The sequence below is a fragment of the Topomyia yanbarensis genome, chromosome 3 (genome assembly GCF_030247195.1).
Source record: "Topomyia yanbarensis strain Yona2022 chromosome 3, ASM3024719v1, whole genome shotgun sequence".
NCBI classification, from domain to species: Eukaryota; Metazoa; Arthropoda; class Insecta; order Diptera; family Culicidae; genus Topomyia; species Topomyia yanbarensis.
This window is the reverse complement of record NC_080672.1, coordinates 106,804,970-106,827,948: the sequence shown is the minus strand read 5'-3', so window position 1 is coordinate 106,827,948 and position 22,979 is coordinate 106,804,970. Positions and strand designations below refer to the sequence as shown.

At 42.6% G+C, this 22,979-nt stretch overlaps 1 protein-coding gene across 1 annotated transcript in view; it reads right to left on the bottom strand.

The window, feature by feature from the left end:
• Nucleotides 1-22,979, bottom strand: part of LOC131689555 (heterogeneous nuclear ribonucleoprotein L) — an 803,699-nt gene that overhangs the window by 609,485 nt on the left and 171,235 nt on the right. The gene's annotated exons all lie outside the window — the stretch shown is intronic.

Sequence of the window (22,979 nt, the reverse complement as noted above, 5' to 3'; positions counted from 1 at the left end):
TTCTCAAGTACAAGTAGTATTTCTCCATTTTAAAATAGCTGGTACTCGGAGTTTTTTTTTATAATGGGATAATTTTTATTGTAGGAAAATACATTGTTTGTTCACGAAAACCATCATTTTAAAGGAAAAAAATACACGATTTATTTAAAATTCGAGATATTATGCTCACCGTAGACGATATCATAATATTTGCGTTCAGGTGCAGAAGCTACAATTTAGAGAACTTTCAATGAATAACTATTTATTTTTTACCAGTTGTAACTTGTACTATTCGATACTAAAAAAAAATCTGGAACAAAAAAAAGTAAATGTGAATCTTAAAGTAATAAGAAAAGCCGTATTAGACTGTTAGGTGGATATAACCAATTTTTTATTGCGAAATTCGAATTCTGCGACCCAAATTTATTATACAGTTTTGTATAAAAATTTGCATTAAATATATTTATGACCGCCTCTCTTAAGGAATGGAACCACTGTGCGCTGGCTCTAATCAACAAGCAATTGTTCCAAAAAATCGAACTCAGCCAACGGTGTTGAATCTTAATTAGACCGTAGGATATCGAACGTACAAACCGTGAAAGAGCCATCCAGGAAACACTCTCTAAAGCCAGGGGAGCTACTATTTCCACTGAATTCATGTGCAAACTCGCGCACTGCCGGAAGGATCCCTTTGCTTACTCAATCTACTTTCAATTCAACGAGCCATCGTCCGCCAACCGAGTCGTATCTCGGTGACCCAATTCTCCGGTGGACACCCAATCAGTCGTCACTGGCTTCGGTGTGTGCGAATTCGTTCGTGTCCTTGCATCGGGCCATTGCAGCAGTTTCATTCACCAAAAGATCCGATCTGGATTCTCTGGATGTTTAGTGATGAATGGGAATATTTTCACCTCTCCGGTCAACCGTCACCGGGCATCATCGCATCGGTGGCCCGGCGAATAGCGCACCGAGTTGAACCCTCAAAGTAAGCGTAAACAATTTCCTTCCCCGTTTCCCTGAAAGGTCTTTTCGTCTGAATTGTATATACGACGACCAAAATTGATCCTAGCTGCTGCTGCTGCTGGGCCGATTCGGTAGCTAAAGCTAGTGCATCAGGGAAGTATATCGCACACCAGGAACCACCACCGACCGGCAGGGTCCGGCTTGTTTCGCCTTGTAACCCCGGTAGTCCGACCATCGCCGTGCGTGTTTGTAGTAGCTGAATGTTTAACCGGGCCGGCTGTGTTTACGTTGTAGGTGAACTTGTATGTCAGTGAACCACCCACTCACGAATAGGGGCCGCCCTGCGCGCGGTGGGACACGCCAAACCACCACCCACTTTTACTCGACCATACCTCACCGTTACCGGAAGGCGAGAAGTTATTCAACGTGATGGAATGTACCCGTACGGAACACCCATATGGTGCGGCTTGGGCTGGATATGAAGGCTTTTTTTTATTAGCGAACTGGAGTGCTGTGGTGGCGAGAGCGAGAGGAATGTTTTTAGCTGACTGCCGTTCGTTGATTTGCAGCCTCTCGGAGGAATGAAGTGAATAGCAGTTTTTTTGCTGCTTAGTTTGTTTTTGCCGTTCCTTCGAGAAACCGAAGGAAACAAATAAATTATTACTGATATGCGCTTCTCTGGACTATGCATATGAAAGGCGCCCCCGGACGATATGAAGAAGTGAGTGTTTGCACATGGTTTCTGCTATACACGTGGAAAGGGGAGAGGGGGTGTGCAAGTTTATCCTAGAGGGAAAAACTATCTGTACAAACTGTTTGCTCCTGAATGGAAAGCGCTTCGGGACCGGAAGGATAACTGAGATTACTCGGTCGGGGATGACTCATATTTTATAGCTGATAGGTTAAACATACTGCACACCTTGTGCTTTTTCAGCGTTTTTTTTTGCAACAAGAAGTTAATGCGGCAATTTTGTAGAGTTCGTTGACTACTGTTGATCTGGGTTAAGGTAACTACTTTTATTTTATTACTTATTTAGTGGCCATTTGTCGAAGGTATCCAAAAAGTTTGCAGGCAGTTTTTTTATTCATTTCGTTTATTTGATAGGCACAAATGCGTTAGCTTGGCGGTGCCAAATGCTTTTGTTTTTACATTTTGGATATCTTAAAACTAGGAGGTTACAATGTTGAAATATTTTTTTTACAAAGGAAAAGAAAGTTTACAGCTATCTTAAGACTAGAAATAAGATTCAATATACAAAAGAGGGCCAAAAGATTTTTTTATGAAAAAATTTAAAACAAGGGATTCACTTTGATATACAAGAGGGGGAGTAATAGTATTTTACGAAATATTTTACGGTTATCTTAAAACTAACAATATAGTTTAGTACACAAAAGGGGGAACAAATATTTATGAGAAATTTCACAGAAATCTCAAAACTAGGGATTCAATTCTATTTACAAGATGGAGGACAAGAGTTTCAATAAAGAGTAAAAATTATAGCTATCTTAAAACTAGGAATACAGAATACTAATTTGAATTTTTTAACTAAAACTTATGCTTGGTCAAGATATTCAATGGGTGGCTTATTTCCGCATCAGTCAGCAGTTGTATCAAGGACAGGGGAGAGACAGGGAAAGAAGAGCAAAACTTGCAACTTTCGCTCGAACGGCGGGGGGGGGGGGGGAGGGGGATCAGCGTATCAAATTTGCGCCTCAGTATAGTAAGTCGTCGAGTACCGGATTGGCGGATGGTATTCTTCGGACCCGCGGGGAATCCTTCAAAAGTCATCGGACATCGAGTCGTTTCCTTCTATGCAGGCGTAGTGGTAAGGGCGATGGCGGTTACATAGTGGCACTCTGGAGCTGATCGGTTCCACAAGGCAGGAGGAAACTCTAAAAACGAGAAATAAAAGAGAGGGGCTAAATTGGGATATTTATCGTTTTTATGAAGGTATAAATAAGGGACATATAGGGGAAATCACGAGTTGCCAGCATATCTCGGACTGGTACATTGGGTGGTCTACCTCGGGCCCGAAGGGATTCCTTTAACTGAGACCTGGCGTCACAATACCCGGCGCACACCCAGACAACGTGTTCGATGTCGTGATAGCCCTCGTCACAAGCGCACAGACTACTCTCCGCAAGCCCAATACGCCGCAAATGCGCATCCATGGTGTAGTGATTGGACATAAGTCGGGACATTGCACGAATAAAATCCCGACCCACATCCATCCCCCCGAACCAAGGCTTCGTTGATACCTTTGGGATAATCGAATGTAGTCCAAGTTCCCCGTTGCTCCACGAGGTTTGCCAACTGTTGAGCGTCCTCTGACGACAAATACTAAAAAATTCGTTGAAGCAGATTGGTCTTTCGTATATGTCACCATTTAATGCGCCCACCTTTGCTAATGAGTCGGCCTTTTCATTGCCCGGGATAGAACAATGAGAGGGGACCCAAACAAAGGTAATCTGATAAGATTTTTCAGATAACGTACACAAGGACTCCTGTATCTTCCCCAGAAAATACGGGAATTGCTTTTTAGGCTTCACCGCACGAAGAGCCTCGATAGAGCTGAGGCTGTCCGAAACGATGAAGTAGTGATCTGTGGGCAGAGTGTCGATGATCCCAAGGGTGTACTGAATTGCAGCTAACTCTGCGACGTAAACTGAAGCGGGATCATTGAGCTTGAATGAAGCGGTGATAGTATTGTTGAAGATACCGAAGCCAGTGGACCCATCGAGATTTGATCCGTCAGTGTAAAACATTTTGTCGCACTCGACTTCTCGGAATTTATTATAAAATATATTGGGGATCATCTGCGGGCGTATATGGTCCGAGATTCCACGAATCTCTTCCTTCATGGATGTGTCGAAGAATACAATAGAATCAGAAGTATCTAGGAAACGGACACGGTTGGGATTGTACGAAGAAGGATTGATGCTCTGTGCCATGTAGTCGAAGTACAAGGACATAAAACGGGTTTGAGAATTAAGCTCGACGAGCCTCTCGAAATTTTGAATTACCAACGGGTTCAGAATGTCGCATCGGATGAGCAATCGATATGAGAGTTCCCAAAATCGATTTTTTAGCGGAAGAACGCCCGCCAGCACTTCGAGACTCATCGTATGGGTCGAGTGCATGCAACCCAAGGCAATGCGCAAGCAACGATACTGGATTCTCTCCAGTTTGATGAAGTGTATGTTCGCAGCGGAGCGGAAACAGAAACACCCGTACTCCATCACCGACAATATCGTTGTTTGGTACAACCTGATCAGGTCTCCTGGGTGAGCACCCCACCATGTTCCAGTTATTGTTCGGAGAAAATTGATCCTTTGTTGGCATTTCTGTTTCAGATACCTAATGTGACATCCCCAGGTACCTTTAGAGTCGAACCAGACCCCGAGATATTTAAATGTGAAAACCTGGTTGATCGTTGCACCCATTAATAAAAGCTGGAGTTGCGCCGGCTCACGCTTCCTAGAAAAAACAACCAACTCAGTTTTCTCCGTGGAGAACTCAATACCCAGCTGAAGAGCCCAAGCACACAAATTGTCCAAGGTATTTTGTAATGGTCCTTGCAAGTCGGCAGCTTTGGGCCCTGTAACAGAGACCACCCCGTCGTCTGCGAGTTGCCTTAGCGTGCATGAATTGGCAAGACAATCGTCAATGTCATTCACGTAAAAATTGTAGAGCAGGGGACTTAGACATGAGCCCTGGGGAAGACCCATGTAGCTAAATCGCGATGTTGTTAAATCGCCATGCGAAAAGTGCATGTGCTTTTCAGACAACAGGTTTAGCAAAAAGTTATTTAAAATTGGTGAAAGACCATGCTGGTGCAGCTTCTCTGACAGAATGTTGATAGAAACTGAGTCAAAAGCCCCCTTAATATCCAAGAAGACTGATGCCATCTGCTCTTTGTTAGCATAGGCCATTTGGATTTCTGTAGAAAGCAACGCAAGGCAATCGTTCGTCCCTTTGCCTTTGCGGAAGCCAAATTGTGTATCTGACAGTAAGCCATTTGCTTCAACCCAATTGTCGAGGCGAAACATGATCATTTTCTCGAACAACTTCCGAATACAGGACAGCATTGCAATCGGCCGATACGAGTTGTGGTCGGAGGCTGGTTTTCCTGGTTTTTGGATGGCGATGACCTTCACTTGCCTCCATTCATAAGGGACAATGTTACCCTCAAGAAACTTGTTAAATAAATTCAACAGGCGCCTTTTTGCAGTGTCAGGCAGATTCTTCAGCAAGTTGAATTTGATTCTGTCTAACCCTGGGGCGTTATTGTTGCACGATAAGAGAGCAAGTGAGAACTCCACCATCGAAAACGGTGTTTCGTTCGCGGTATCGTGAGAAGACGCGGCGCGGCACGTTTTCTGTACCGGGACAGAGTCCGGACAGATCTTCTTGGCGAAAGCGAATATCCAACGGTTTGAATATTCCACGTTCTCGTTGGTACTATTATGATTACGCATACGTCGAGCCGTACCCCAAAGAGTGCTCATCGCTGTTTCTCTCGTTAACCCGTCGACGAACCGGCGCCAATAACTGCGTTTTTTGGCTTTCATTAGACTCTTCATTCGCCTTTCTAACGACGCGTACTGTTGATAGCTAGCGGGTAACCCGTCGTCCCGGAAGGCCTTATATGCAGTGGACTTTTCCGCGTACAGCTCTGAGCACTCTTTATCCCACCACAGGGTGGGAGACCGTCCATGGGTATTCGCGCTGGGTACTGGTTTAGTCTGAGCTTGATTCGCACTGTCGAGAATCAAGCCAGCCAAAAACCTGTACTCTTCCTCCGGAGGAAGTTCTTGAGTGGATTCGATTTTAACGGATATCGCGGTCGCGTAACTCTTCCAATCAATGTTCCGTGTGAGGTCATACGAGACATTGATTGTTTCCGATGGTCTTGAACCGTTAGCAATTGAAATCACGATAGGCAAATGATCGCTACCGTGGGGATCAGGGATCACCTTCCACATGCAATCTAACTGTAGCGATGTCGAGCAAAGCGATAAATCCAACGCGCTTGCGCGTGCTGGTGGTGTAGGAATCCGCGTCATTTCTCCCGTGTTTAAGATGGTCATGTTGAAATTATCGCAAAGATCTTGGATTAATGTTGATCTATTATCATCATGAAGACAGCCCCATACCGTACCGTGCGGGTTAAAGTCTCCCAGAACTAGCCGCGGTGCCGGTAAGGATTCCGTGATATTACAAAGCGTTCGGTGCCCTACCGAGGCTCTAGGAGGAATGTAGATGGAAGCAATGCAAAGGTCTTTACCTTTGATTAAAACTTGACAAGCGACAATTTCAATGCCTGGTGTCGAAGGGAGGTTAATTCGGTTGAAAGAATAGCACTTTTTGATCTCGATCCAGACGAATTATATTAAAGTCGTGGAAGTTGAGATTTATATCGGAAGTTAACCAAGTTTCACATAATGCGAAAGCATCACATTTTAAACTATTTAGTAAAAATTTAAAGGAATCGATTTTCGGGAGGATACTTCTGCTGTTCCACTGTAGAACAGTGATCGAATCGGTGACCTCGTTCGATGACTTAGCCATCGAAGGATACGATCGCTGCAAGGAGGGGCCATTTAGTAGTCAACTGCTTCAAAAATGTTTGCACTATAGGGAGAAAACGTATCAGAAGGCTTTTAAGAGGATCAGTAACATTGAAAGCTGTGAAAATTAAGTCCACTATGTCAGAAAATTTCATTAGTCCGCTACTGGACTGAGTATCTGTTTGAAAAAAGGGGACACTTGGGGTTTTGGATGTCCCTGGAAGTGGTGGGTACTCCTTGTTAGAATTAATATTTCCAAGTCCTGGAGCAAATTGCTTCGGCTTTTGTGCATCACTTCCGTTGGATGTATTGGTTGTAGATGGCGCACTCTGGGTGGACGACACCTTGGCACCCTTACGAGGCAATATAGGGGAGGCTGGATTTCTCCTCTTCCTGGATTCCCCTGGGTTAACCAAAGATGTTCCCTCTCGTGGGTCGCCAGATTCTTGCTCAACGTTAGCTAAACCAGCATAGGGATTTTCGGCCAGGACAGATGGCGAAGCATTCTTTAGCATTTCTGCATAAGAACGCCTTGAGCGTTCCTTAAGGGAGCGCTTAATTTTATCCCCGCGCTGCTTGTACGCAGGACATGATTTAAGAGCATGTGAAGGGCCCCCGCAGCAAATACACTTTTCAGTTTCTTTGTCGCAAGAGTCATCCTCATGCTCTCCTTCGCATTTGCCGCATCGTTTCTTATTTCCACAATATGTGGCTGTGTGGCCCAACTGCTTGCAATTGCTGCAGCTCATGACCCGCGGTACAAACAGGCGAACTGGTAGGCGAACCCTGTCAAGGAGGATGTAGTTGGGAAGAGAGGACCCGACGAATGTCACCCGAAGCGAGCCTGATAGAGAGTAGGTAGTCTTACCTCCCTCGGTGTTTGCGGTATACAATTGTTTGCATTCTAAGATCTTAATCTGTTCAAGAGAGGGGTCCTTAAAGCAGCCAACCCCGTGCTCCAACAGTTCTTCGCATTTCAGGCCCGGTTCGGACACTACCCCATCGATTTCACAGGCCACACAAGGCACGTACGCTTTAAATTCCCGTGTAAAGCGCTCACAGCAAGCAATCGCGTTTGCCTGGCCGAGATCATTCACTAGAACACGTATCTTGTTTGCCCGAACACGTGTTATCTGAGCTACTGCCGGGTAATTAGCAGTCAGATCTCGAGAAAGTTTTAATATATTAACCGGTTTCTCTCCGGTCCGAAAATATACCACCCATGGCCCAGAGGAACCTTCTGGGTACTGCTTTATACGGGGAGCAATGCGAGTATTAGGGGGATCAGGGACTTCCATGATTACATCAGATGGTATTTCGCCCTCGGCCATTTAAGCACGAGGGCAGAGCGTTATATAAACGGGAATGTGTCTTATTATTTGATTTGAGTAAAGTAGGGAAAAGGAAAGAAAGCAAACGAGGAAAAAAAATATAGCAAAACTTATCTGCAAACAACGTCGATTGTTCCGCACCAGCGAAAACAATGTACTGGATTTACTGTCGGCACCAGCAGAACGGCAGCTAACGAACGAACAAAGGATGACCTTGACTCACTAAAATTTAACACACCGAACACCACTGTGAAATATAACGATCCGTTCCGTTCAAAGGTTGGGAGACGTATGTTTTTGCAGGCAGTTATCCGTTTCTGAAGATATATAGGTTCAGTTTTCATTATTGCTTTCCAATTTATATCTGTATTAGCCAGACAGCTGGGGAAATATCTGTCGATAAATTACTTCAAAGCATACAATACACCATTCTATTGCATCGACATAACTTACAAACCCCACATGTTTTTGTCTGTCAAACTTTATCTTGCATGGAATATTTTTTCCGAAGAAATGAAAGCCTCCCGATGCCGTATATATCTGTTATGTATCTTTCTGTGAACAAAATGCGACCTCAAAAAAGAGTAACATAAGGCAACAGTGAATGCAGATCAAAGAGCAGCTCGAATTCGCAAAAAAAACTTAAATATGTACCGAAAAACAAGTTTGGCATTTCTTAGAGCTACTGCCGTTTCTATTCACCGGTTGTTGTTACTTGTGAAATAAGGTGCGATGTAAACCAGCTGATACCTCTAGGAATGCTTTTAAGAGCAAAGTAAATTCGACGCTTGAATGATGTTCGGCATAACGTCAAAGGATGTGCGCGGTGTGACACACCATTCTCCTCAGATGGTGTGACTCAAGCTAAAGATTGGTTTTCCAACTTATATTTTTTCCGTCTTTCGTATGTTGACGTGAATACAAGCCTGAAGAAAACATTTCTCTAGTTTTTTTTTTGTCAGACAGTCGCTACAACAATATTTTTCCTTTCGACGTGCCCATAGAAACCAACTGAGCCATATTGAAAAGGATGTGGAAGGTGTTTCTTCAATTTGCGTCAACCAAAGGCTTAGAACGACTCGTTCAATTTTTTCGCAACTTTACGGATTCATCTTTGTATAGGTATCGGAGCATTTTGGATTGTGTTCTTATAGTAAACAACAGTCGCACTGTCTGCTCGGAATCTAAATATAGTTGATCTGCTGGAGCAATCATTGCACAGTGGGCTAGAATGTAAATTTAGCAGGAATTTTAACTTTTTATTGAAATTAAATAACTTTTTTTTTTCGAGAGTTGTCCTACTGGAGCTGTAGAGCTAGGTTCTCGGAAGGGCTCCCCGTCAGAATCACATACTACAATTTGCAAACGAGACAGGCGAATGGCGCCCACTAAAACACTGCTTTAGGCCAATTGTAGCGGGCCGTGATTCTGAAGGTGACATTCATTGCACGGTTCAGTTACGTGCGGGCGTAGAGACTCGCGATAGCGTGTATCATCGCGAAGGGCACGAGCATTTGTAGGATAACGTGTTCGATCGCGTGTGCGTTTGTATGTCGCGTGTGCTAACGTGTATGTAACTTCGCGTGTATAAATTCCATTTTATAACTGTGTGCCTTTCGCATATTCGCGTATGTTCTAGAATGATCGCGCGCGGACCGTGAATCTGATAATTCTTTTCTCGTGTACGGCTCAGATTCTAGAAGAAAGTGGGTTCTTCCATATCACTAGAGTTCCCAATCATGTCGCAGTAGAACGTGTGGTCTAGTGGATATGAGCTTTATTATTTGATCGGTCTAACTGGATGTATGGACCTAAGTTGCTAGAATGAAGAGTAAAGATTTCCGGTCGTGACCGATTCATGATCTCGCGCGTTTGCAGGTTCGCGTTTGAGACCGCGTTTGTAACTTCGTATGTACTAAAACGTTCACATAATTACCGGAGTGTTATCAAGTATGTGCGATCGCGGGCATAGGTGTGCGTGGATGATCGCGAAGGGCTTAAGCGTTCGTATGTGGACGTGTTTGTCGCGTGTGCCCGCATGTATGTGACTTCGCTTGTATAAATTCGATTTTGAAACCCTGCGGCCATTCACATATTCGCGGACCGTCATTCATTTAGATTTCGATGTACGGATCACATTCTCACAGGGAGTGAGTTACCCCATATCCCTAGAGTTCCCGGTCATGTCGCCATGGAACGTTATGTCTAGTGGATATGGGAGTTATTTTTTCTTAATTATCCAATTTATTTTTTTATAAATTAATATGGACCTAGGATGTTGGCACCGATGACTTCCGGACGATCCCGACTCATGATGGCACGTGCGCGGGAGTTTGTAGGTTGACACTAGAGATCGCGTTGGTTAGTTTATGAGTGCTGAGACGTTCACCTTATCACCGGGATGCAATCATGTTTGTGAGTTCATGGGCGTAGGTTGCTTGGAAAATCGCGAAGGGCTCTAACGTTTGTACGCTGACGTGATTTTGTAACATATTTGCGTGTGTCCTTGAATGGTCGCGCGAACCGTGAGTCTGATATCAAATTTTAGGTTTGCGGTTAAAACTCTGGCAGAAATTGTGATCTCTTATATCGATAGGGTTCCCGGTCATGTCGCCATGAGACGCGTTGTCTAATAGGTATGAGCGTATTTTCTTAATTGGTCCATCTGAAGGCATGGACCAAGTCTTCTAGAATCAAGGATTGTCTTCCGGACGTGACAGATTCGCAATCACGCGCACGAGGACATTTTTGTAGGTTCCCGCTTGAGACCGCGTTTGAGAATGTGTGAGTGTTAAGGGGTTATATACAAAGTTGTGGCGAAAAAGTAAGATCGTAGTTTTTTAAAGTGTTTTATGCAAATTTTATTTGAAAAAGCAAAAGACAGCTCGTTGGTAGTGCTATCGAAGTTCGAAAAAACAAGTTGAGTTAAAAAAAAACTATTTCAGTTTTTGCCTTTCTCATATAGAAAGGTTAAGCAATCACTCTAAAAACCGTGAACATAATCCCGGCCCGGAGGGCCGAGTGTCGTATGCCATTCGACTCAGTTCGTCGAGATCGGAAAATGTCTGTGTGTGTATGTATGTGTATGTGTGCATGTGGAAAAAAATGTCACCACTGTTTCTCAGAGATGGCTGGACCGATTTGCACAAACTTAGTCTCAAATGAAAGGTACAACCTTCCCATCGGCTGCTATTGAATTTTTTATTGATTGGACTTCCGGCTCCGGAGTTACGGGTGGAAGAGTGCGACCACACAGCAAATTCCCATATAAACTGAAATGAAAAATTCTGAAAAATTAATTTTAAAGTAGCAACGACTCATTGCATACTCTTACCTAAGCCTATAAAGGCCAAACAAATTTTGGCCGGGTTAGGTTGGCGGTTTTTTAGTGATTGAATAATCTTTCTATATGAGAAAGGCAAAATTGTGCCGTAAGTCCAAAAAAGTCAATCTTCGTCAAAAAAATTTTTCGTCATTACATCAAATCTCAACGTTTCATGCATTTTAAAGTCATTTGGCACCCAAAATACAAATTCGATTTTGAAATTTTCCTTTACTCCCCCTTTGAGAATTTTTCATTTCAGTTTATATGGGAATTTGCTGTGTGATCGGACTCTTCAACCCATAACTCCAGAACCAGAAGTCCTTTCAACAAAAAAAATTCAATAGCAGCCGATGGGAATGTTGTACCTTTCATTTGAAACTAATTTGTGCAAATTGGTCCAGCCATCTCTGAGAAACAGAGGTGACATTTTTTTCCACATACACACAGACATTTTCCGATCTCGACGAACTGAGTCGAATGGCTTATGACATTCAGCCCTCCGGGCCGGGATTAAATTGACCATTTTTAAAGCGATTGAATAACCTTTCTATATAAGAAAGGCGAAACGTGAAATTCCTGTCAAATGTACATCTAGGGCCACTGTGCATTGGCGGTGAGTGTGCAGTCACACAATGTTAATAAAAGAAATGGTGTAAAAATTGCTCAAACTTTAAAAAAATATCGAGGCCCGTATGCTTAGCTCTAATAATTGGCACAAGGCATGTGTATCGACGCAGGAAACCGGATTAAACAAATAAGTGATCAAGATTTCCTCCGTTGGATAGCCAGATAGAACTCGAATCAGAATCGATTCGCAAGCACTTAGGGCATGATTGCATGTGGAAAGCAAGCTAACAATAGTGCTAGCGGGGAGATCTTCACGAAGGAATATCGTATTTATGTCCCCGCTCGTGAAGTCGAGATCGACGGTGTGGTCACTGATACAACTTTGACGTGCACAACTTTCATACAACTTTCATGTCACGGCACCGCTGGTTGAGTGGTAAGCGTGGCAGTTTCTCACCTGAGTGGGTCCGGGTTCAATCCCAACCAAGGTCGTTGAGATTTTCTGAGGTAAAAAACTTTTGATCAGTAAATCAGTTAGTGTCGGTTCATATGTTGATGGAGCGACATCTAGGATCCAGATGGTGGTGTTACCTGTCTGGTGCGTAATAGACAGTGCTAACAGAGGCCGACGGAAAATAAATAAGAAATAAAACAAATATGGAGAAGTGGATTTTGTGAGGATTTCTATTTTGAAGTATTTCGAAAAATGTTAATATATTTTTCCAACAGTTTCGCTTTTAGGAATGAAAAGAATACTGAGATTTCATCTCAAGAAAATATTCTGCATCCGGAAGTTTAAAAACTAATATGCACTTGAATATTCTCATCAGAGCTATCGGTCACGTCATAAAACCTCGACTATCAAAATATCTTCAGAAATCTATCCACAGGAGTCAAATTAGATATTTAGCAGTAGAACGATGCAGTAAACGGAAACACAACTCGCGACAGTAAACTTAATCTATTTTTCTACAATCTACATTGGACAATCACTAGTATTTGTAGACTGGGCCACCTGGAGCAACGTGCAGAGTTAATAATATATATTCCAACAGGAGCACAAAATTTGAAATGATAGCCAACTCACACATACGACAAAGATCGAGCGTGGAGCGAACCAAGGCACAATACATTGCTTTTAAACAGTGTATATCGACAAAGTCCTTAGTGACTCGAAAATAAATCCTAAGAGATTAGATGCTTTGGAAATAGTGTAATGTATGTGCTCCTTAAAATCCAGTTTGAAGTCCAGCAGAACTTCCGTTTAGGATCGTCTGGGAAATATTATTGTCGAACTTAATGGTAGAGCGTTTGCGGGTGAAGGAGATAGCTGAGCATTTGAAGAGATGCAACTCCATCCTGTTAACCTTGCACCAATTTGTGAAGATATCCAGCTGATATTGCAAGAATTCGGTTTCGGTGGGTGTTTGTGATGATATGCAATAGTTTGAAGTCATCAGCAAACGATAGTTTCATGCACGTAATCGAAAGGTGTAGGTCATTTAGGTACAGTAAAATATGAATGGGCCTAGATGACTGCCCTGTGGAACTCAAGAGCTTGCAGCAAAATGTGGAGGTCGTGTTGTAGCCAACTTTTATAGTCGAGTGTAGCCAATTAAGAAAAGAGCTGCCAATTCCAAGTCTGTCTAGATTGGAAATTGTTATCTGATGATTGATGTTTTCGAAGGCTGTGGAGAAGTCAGTATACACGGCATCTACTTAAAGTCTTGCTTGCAATGAATTGTTGATGCATGATGTGTAGGATAGTAAGTTAGTAGAAGTTGATCGCTTAGGCATAAAACCATGTTGGGTTTCAGATATATAACCGGAACAGTTTTTTTCCGATCCGAAAAGATACTATTTTGAATATTTTTTTATCGACTATATAAAACAAAATGGATGTCATTTTTGGTCGAAATTTTATTGAAATTCACTGAAAATATTCAAAAATTCATAAAAATTCGAAGAAATTAAGGATTTTTACTTATTCCGCCAATATATTTGAATCCAACGCAATGACATATTTCCAGTAGGCTCCAAGAGACCTTATTACACAAATTATAGCCTGCATTAATTGCAATCCGAACGATGCATAAATATGTATACATCATGATTTTGAATTCATATGGGCTGAATAAATGTCTACCCCGCTTGCTTGCCGTGCTTCCATTCATTTATCGTTTGATAATTCAACAAAATCTGCAACAGATATATTGGTCCATGCGTGGTTGCGGTAACGCAAGTTTTTTATGCCTTCAATCCGTTGTTCGGATTTCGTGCGAATACATTAGTTACATGTTTTTTGGCGGCATGTTGTTAAGTACTAAAAGTGGTATATGTGATTTTTTACCAAAAATGAAATTATTTCATTTTCATTCTTTATTTCATTTTCTTATGAATAATTGTTCTAAAAACATACAAAATAGTAACTTTTCGGATCTTAACAAACCACGAATAATCTGTGTCTACGGCATTTTCATTGTTGGTTGGACCGTTAAAATCGATTAATTAGGTCGCCCGTAGTATTTTTTTAAATAAATAAATAAATTTAATACAACTTCAAAAGTCAAGTTTTTTCACGAAACCCATCCGGATTTGATTTTGCGATGCCAAAAATTGGATCTTGGATTAAAAAAGTTGTAATTTCACCTAATTTGGGTGGCCCGTTTGAAATTGTCTTCCCGGATAAGCTCGCGAAGAAATTTATGATTTGGCAAGGGATCTGTTCCTGTGGCTAGTAAACTAGCGTTTTTTGACAAATATGTCTCTGAATTCGGAAGTATACAAAAAGGAGTAACTTAACGAACGGATCTTCAGCCAGATCTAACCAGCTACCATTATAGCATCCACGTGATACAATGGTACAACGACAATGGAGTCAAAAAAGGTGAATCCACCAACTTGCTCCCAGTTGCGTTCAATGAATAAGTATTATAGTGATAGCGACGCGGATAATGCAGATGAAAAGACGGGCACGGGCATAGCGTAGTTGGTAAATCGATTGCCTTGTACGCAGCTCACCTGGGTTCGTATCCCAACCCCGGACATAAGGTTAGAGATTTTTCTTAAGAGATTTTTCTAACCCGAAGAGGCGAATGACCTTAACTTCAAAACCTCTATAATCGAAATAAAAAAAAGATTAAAAGAGCAGTCACCGGTGGCACTGGTTGGATGAAGAATTGATGGAATCAGCACCGTCTACCGTCAGCTCGTCAAAACAATGACTGAAGAAGGTGTGCTCCGGTTGATAAGCGAGATTAACTGTTATGTGTCCAACAAAAAACACCTTTAACAGGCCAACGTGGGTACCCGGGTACCCACAAATGCTATGGCTTCCTTTATCCGATTTGGACACTTTTAGATTTTTTGGATTCAGGAACTCGTCCACTTTTTGATTTGTAAAATTGAACCGGATGAATAAATCTGGTGCTTGGTAATCCGGATTTTCCGGGGTAATGTACAGTACTAGGGTATGATTTGTAAATTTTAGTAATGTCCTAGCAATGAGTATCAAAACTCTTCAAATTGTCTCGGAAGTCTGATATTTGTTGTTACGGGACCTTATGGCAATTTAAAAAATGGAATTGGAATGGAATGGCCATATTGATAGTATTCCAATGAAGTTCACAAATAGTACTGCAGTACTGGAACCTGCTTCCGGAAATCCGGATTCCAGGGAACCGAATGAAGCAACCCGATTCATTTTTAACAAGTCCAAAAGCGGATGAGTTCCTGAATCCAAAACACTCAAAAGCATCAAAATTGGAAATTACTTTAGCTCTTGGCATTTCAGTTTTGTGGGTACCCGGGTACCCACGTCGGCCTGTTACGTAGTAAAAAAAATCAGGAGCCCCTCCTCACTCCCCATATTACTATATCAACAATATTATTAACCCAAAAGCTTGACTTAGTGAAGTTCTAAGATGTAACAAAGTTTCAATTTCCAGCTATGGACAAAACATTGGATTTTCATTAATTGAAACCTAAAAAGGTACCCGGGTACCGCGTCGGATACATAACGGTTAACAGAAAATTGTTAGAATTTCATCGAAATAACGATGAATGACTTGATTTCTAAATGATTCACCCTTCAAATTCCTGGAGGTCTTACTGCTTTCAGTGCCCTATGATGAAGTTCGCGCTAAATCGTATTCAGAGTCGGCAGCACCCTCTCAGATTTTAATGAAACTTTCTGTACATGAAGACTTTGTCACAAAAAGCCACTTTGCATACTTTGTTTTTCCAAAAATGATCTAGACTGGCTTTTGAAAAGGGTTTTTTATCATTTTTTTTCAAATGGCTATTGTCTAAAAATGACAAATCCTGCAAAAAATGTTATAGGAGTGATTTTCACAAAATTAGTCAAATTTTTGAATGAAAATATTGAAAAAAATTTTCATCGACTCATACACTAAAAAACCTATTTTAATCCACCTAGCGGTGCAATTGTGCCTTTCTCAATCATGAATCACGAGACTGTGTGCGTTGTTTATATTCATTAAAAACTTTTAAATGCATATATTACATTTTATTATTATACATCACATGACAACTATATACAGGAAAATAAATCATTATTCGAGTTCTAAAATTTTGAAAAAGAAAAAACAGCCATGGTAATATTGAACTGAAAAAAAGGTGCGAAATCGGCAAAGTCCCAAAAAGTCGATCTTTATAAAAAAAAATTTTCGAGATAACATTAAATCTCGAGGTTTCATGCATTTTTAAGATGTTTGGCATCAAAAATACGAATTCGATTTCTGAAATTTCATGGGGTCCCCCCTTTGAAAAAAAAATTGAGTTCCGGCTTATATGGGAATTTCATATGTGACCGGACGATTTAGTCTATATTTCCGGACCCATATAAGCGATCCGTACGAAATTTTATAGACATCTGTGGGGATATTATAGCTATCATTTGGGACTAAGTTTGTGAAAATCGGCCAAACCATTTCCGGGAAACTGATGCGAGTTCGTAAATTTTGATAGGTGGCCGCTTTTCCCGGGCACTTCCGGAACCATCTATGGTGGTCAATGTAGTCAACGAAAGTTTAGTTGGCCGTCGGTGACCGAGAACAGCAAATTTAAGTTGTTTGAGAGACATTTTAGCGAAATTTTTACCTTTTTTGCTTTCATCGGAGTATCGGTTTGAATCACAATTTGCTATGTGATCGCACGCCACAACCTGTAACTCCGGAACCGGAAGTCGGATCGGGATGAAATTAAATAGCCATTTACGGGGACGCAATACCTTTCATTTGAGACCAAGTTTAGCCGAATCGGTCTAGCCATCTCCGAGAAACCGATGTGACTGTTATTCTGAATTTAGATACTTCCGCCGGGGCTTCCGGAACCGATGATGGTGGCCAATGTGACCAAAGAGACTTTGAATGGACTTTGAATACTACAAATCGAAGCAGTTGTGGTCATATTTTGGAAAAAATTTCACCTTTATACATTCATTGCAGAATTTATTAAAATCGATGTTTTCTGCGTGTTCGTACTTATCACTCTGTAATTCCGGAACCGGAAGTCGGATCCATTAGAAATTCAATAGCAGCCTATGGGAACGTTGCACCTTTCATTTGAGACTAAGTTTGTCAAAATCGGTTCAGCCATCTCTGAGAAAAATGAGTGACATTTTTGGTCACATACACACACACATACACACACATACATACATACATACATACATACATACATACACACATACACACATACATACACACAGATAATTTGCGATCTCGGCGAACTGAGTCGAATGTTATATGAGACTCGGCCCTCCGGGCCTCGGTTAGAAAGTCGGTTTTTGGAGCAATTGCGTAACCTTTCTATATGAGAAAGGCAAAAGAATAGTATTTAATTAGCTTAATCAGCATGAGTTCAATGTTATCTTCATGTGATTATATTTTGAAATGTTGGTGGAATGGGTTTAAAAGTGGAGGGAATGGGGGGTTAGTAGAGTGGGAGTGGAGGATGCGTCAGAAATCCTTCATCTTATTTTGGTATACGGGGTGGATGAAGGAAATGCGGGCGTGAGGGTGGTCCAAGGGGACGGTAGTGATGAAGGAGGGAGATGTAAGGGCAAGGCGGGGGGGGGGGGGGGCGGAGGGGCCCTGATGCAATACTCAACTGCATATTTTGCCTTCCATTTGAGACTTGGTTTGAGAAAATCGGTTCAGTCATCACCGAAGAACCGATTTGACTTTAATTGTGGAATATGCCCGGAATTCCGGACTTCCGGAATCGTCGATAGTGGACAATATATACAAAGAATGTTTGATTGGCAATCAGTGATCTAGATCTGCGATTAGAAGTTATTTGGTGACCATTTCAATAGTTTTTAGCCTCTGAGGTATTACGATTGTACCGATTTATATGGGAAATTCCAGTGTATCCTTACTAACACCCCTGTAACTCCGGAAGCAAGAGTCAGAACAGAATGAAATTCAGCAGCAGTCAATGGTATTACTTTATCTTTCATTTGAAATCAAGTTTGTAAAAATCGGTAGAGAATTCGTTGGGGAATGGGTGTGATATTAGCTTAGGAACTTGGCGGGTTCCCCGGGGGCGTCATGAACTGTCATAGGTGGCCAATGTGGTCAAAGCTGCTTTGATTGATCATTAGTGATCCAGACCCGCAAACTAGAGTAATGTTACATCAATTTTAATATGTTTTACATCATTTGAACGTCATGGTGGTACCAGTTTGTATGGGAATTTGCTGGGTGACCGCACTCTTCAACCCGTAACTCCGGAACCGGAAGTCGGATCAACTAAAAATTCAATAGCAGCTTATGGGAGCGTTATACCTTTCATATGAAACTAAGTTTGCGAAAAACGGTTCAGCCATCTCTGAGAAAATTGTGTGAGTTTAAATGACACACACATATACACACACACACATACACACACAGACATTTGCCGATCTCGACGAACTGAATCGAATGGTGTATGACACTCGGGCCTCCGTTAAAAAGTTGATTTTTACAGTGATTGCACAGCCTTTCTTTATATGAGAAAGGCAAAACGATTTTAAAAATTTGATTTACGAAAAGTTGATTTACAAAAAAACCATCTTTAATTTGAATGAAATTTTGTTCCAAGATATTCCATTTGTACGAATTAGTGCGAAATTCGTCCTATAATGGATAGGGAAGTCCAAAGAAACTTCTGAAAAATCCTATAAAACTTCAAGAAACTACATGAGATTGAGGTGTTTTTTCATGTTATCAACGATTCTTGACCATTCGTTATCGAGCACTCAGTCGAGATAGAAGTCTTTTGTCATCGGTCCGTACACTCTATAGCAAATAGTGTTAATCCGCGTTCAAGGTTATTGGCACACTCTACGCCTAGTTGAGGTTTCATTATTTTTCCCTTCTTTTGTGTTTCTGTTTCTGAGTACCGTTAGCCGGTCAGTGAAGTGAAGCAGTGTTCTTTTAGTAAGCCGTCTGGATACCGTTACATACACAAGCTAAGTATTAGTTTTCTTTTCCCCTTCTTGGTTGTCTAAATAACGTGCACTGGGCAATAGGCCCGTGCAAAAATGACTTCCCCTGACGGCGGTTCATCTCAAGGTGAGATGGACGTCGAAATAAAATCGGCTCCCCGGCTCAAAGTATATCCGAGCTCGGCCACCGGGCCATTTGTGATCTTCTTTCGGACCAAAGAAAAAAAGTGTTTGAATCTGTTGCAGATTTCTCGCGTTCTGACAGACCGGTATTCGGCCGTGACAGAAATATCGAAAATTCGCCCTGATAAGCTTCGGGTGGTTGTTAACAGTTCAACTCAGGCAAACGATATTGCTGGCTACGAGCCCTTTACGAAGGAGTACCGGGTTTATATTCCAGCTAGCAGGGTTGAAGTCAGTGGGGTCGTTTCCGATTCGAGTCTGAATTGCGAGGACCTGCTAAAATATGGGACTGGCTGTTTCAAAGACCCCATGCTTAAGCCAGTGAAGATACTGGAATGCAAACGTTTGCATTCAGCATCAGTCGCAGCTGACGGCAAGAAAATATACGTCAACTCAGACTCTTATCGGGTGACCTTCGCCGGCTCTGCCCTGCCCAATTACCTCCTCTTTGACAAGGTTCGTCTACCTGTTCGCCTCTTTGTGCCGCGGGTCATGAACTGTACTAATTGCAAACAATTGGGACACACAGCCTCCCATTGTAGCAATAAAGCCCGCTGTGGGAAATGCGGTGGGAATCATGCGGATGATTCCTGTGGTAGAGATGTCGAAAAGTGTCTCTACTGTGGGGGAAACCCACATGATCTCCCTTCATGTCCCGCGTACAAACAGCGCGAGGAAAATCTTAAGCGTTCCCTTCAGGGACGCTCTAAGCGATCTTTTGCAGAAATGCTTAAGATAGCTACGCCACCTGTCTCTACGAACATCTTTACCAACTTGTCTACTGACGAAGGCGACTGTGATGAACCCCAGGAGGGAACATCTTCTGCTGTGCCTAGAAGTAGTAGAAAAAGGAAGAACATTTCTTCTTCCAAGCTTCGTCGTAAAGGCCAGAAGGTGTCTCTTCATGGTCCCCCTAAAATAACTACTCAAGGAAGTACTGGTGCAAAACCGAAGCAAGTCGCTCCCGGTCTCAGTAACCTGAGCTCAGAAAAGGAGTTCCCAGCACTTCCAGGAACATCAAAAACCCCAAGTGTTCCCATATCTCAGCCAGAGAAAGAAAACAGTGCTGGCTTAATAAATTTCTCTGACATTGTGGACCGTATTCTTACAGCGTTAAACATTTCTGACCCCCTTAAAAGTATCTTGATAAGCTTTCTCCCCGCAGTAAAAACATTTTTGATGCAGTTCACTGCGAAATGGCCCCTTCTTTCAGCGATTGTATCCTTCGATGGCTAATTCATCGAACGAGGTCAAGGATTTAATCACTGTTCTACAGTGGAATTGCAGAAGCATTATCCCGAAAATCGATTCGTTTAAAATCTTACTAAATAATTTGAAATGCGATGCATTTGCCCTATGCGAGACATGGCTCACTTCAGAAATAACCCTACACTTCCACGATTTTAATATTATTCGCTTGGATCGAGAAGACTCTTACGGAGGAGTACTTTTGGGGATCAAAAAGTGTTATTCTTTCAATCGGATCGACCTCCCCTCGACACCAGGCATTGAAGTTGTCGCTTGCCAAACCAGAATTAAAGGCAAAGACCTTTGCATTGCTTCCACCTACATCCCCCCTAGAGCCTCAGTTAGCCACCGACGGCTTTGCGATATTGCGGAACTCCTCCCCGCACCGAGGCTAGTTTTAGGTGACTTCAACTCCCACGGCACGGCATGGGGTTGCCTTCATGACGATAATCGATCTACCCTACTCCATGAGCTTTGCGACAACTTCAATATGACTATTTTGAATACGGGTGAAATGACACGGATTCCTGCCCCTCCAGCGCGTCCGAGCGCCTTAGACCTGTCCCTCTGCTCGACATCGCTGCGGTTAGATTGCATGTGGAAGGTAGTCTCTGATCCCCACGGCAGCGACCATCTGCCAATCGTAATTAATATTGCTAACGGTTCAGGGCCACCGAATACAATCAATGTTTCGTATGACCTCACACGAAATATTGATTGGAAGAGCTACGCGTCCGCGATATCCGAAAAAGTAGAATCGACACAAGAGCTTCCTCCGGAGGAAGAGTACGGGTTCCTGGCTGGCTTGATTCTCGATACCGCGATTCAAGCTCAGACTAAACGCGTACCAGACGCGAATTCACGCGGGCGTCCTCCCAATCCATGGTGGGACAAAGAGTGCTCAGACGTGTACGCGGAGAAGGCCGCTGCGTATAAGACCTTCCGGGACGACGGGCTGCCAGCTAGCTACCGACAGTACGCGATGGCGGAAACGCGCATGAAGAGTTTGATAAAAGCCAAAAAACGTAGCTACTGGCGCCGATTCGTCGACGGACTAACGAGAGAAACATCGATGAGCACTCTTTGGAGTACGGCCCGACGCTTACGAAACCGAAACAGTACTAATGAGAGCGTGGAATATTCAAACCGTTGGATATTCGATTTTGCCAAGAAGGTTTGTCCGGATTCCGCCCCGGCACAGAAGATCTACCGCGCCGCGTCCCCTCACAATAACGCGAACGAAACACCGTTTTCGATGGTGGAGTTCTCACTTGCTCTCTTATCATGTAACAATAAAGCCCCAGGGCCAGACAGAATCAAATTTAACTTGTTAAAGAATCTGCCAGACTCTGCCAAGAGACGCTTGTTGAATTTATTTATTAAGTTTCTTGAGGTTAATATTGTCCCTCATGACTGGAGGCAAGTGAAGGTCATCGCCATTCAAAAACCAGGAAAACCAGCCTCCGACCACAACTCGTATCGACCGATTGCGATGCTGTCCTGTATCCGAAAGTTGTTCGAGAAAATGATCTTGTTTCGCCTCGATAATTGGGTTGAAGCAAATGGCTTACTGTCAGATACACAATTTGGTTTCCGCAAAGGCAAAGGGACGAACGATTGTCTTGCGTTGCTCTCAACAGAAATTCAAATGGCTTATGCTAGCAAAGAGCAGATGGCATCAGTTTTCCTAGATATAAAGGGGGCTTTTGATTCAGTTTCTATCAAAATTCTTTCTGAGAAGCTGCACCAGCATGGTCTTTCACCGACTCTAAACAACTTTTTGCTAAACTTGCTGTCTGAAAAACATATGCATTTTTCGCATGGTGATTTATCGACATCACGAATTAGCTACATGGGTCTTCCCCAGGGCTCATGTCTAAGCCCCCTTCTCTATAACTTTTACGTGAATGACATTGACGAATGTCTTGTCAATTCCTGCACGCTAAGGCAGCTTGCAGATGACGGTGTGGTCTCTATTACAGGTCCCAAAGCCGTCGATCTGCAAGGACCATTGCAAGATACCTTGGACAATTTGTCTGCTTGGGCCCTCCAGCTAGGTATCGAGTTCTCCACGGAGAAAACTGAGCTAGTCGTATTTTCAAGGAAGCGTGAACCAGCGCAACTACAGCTTCAATTAATGGGTCAAACTATTGCTCAGGTTTCAACTTTCAAATATCTCGGGGTCTGGTTCGACTCTAAAGGAACCTGGGGATGTCACATTAGGTATCTGAAACAGAAGTGCCAGCAAAGGATCAACTTTCTCCGTACAATAACCGGAACATGGTGGGGTGCCCACCCAGGAGACCTGATCAGGCTGTACCAAACAACAATATTGTCGGTGATGGAGTACGGGAGTTTC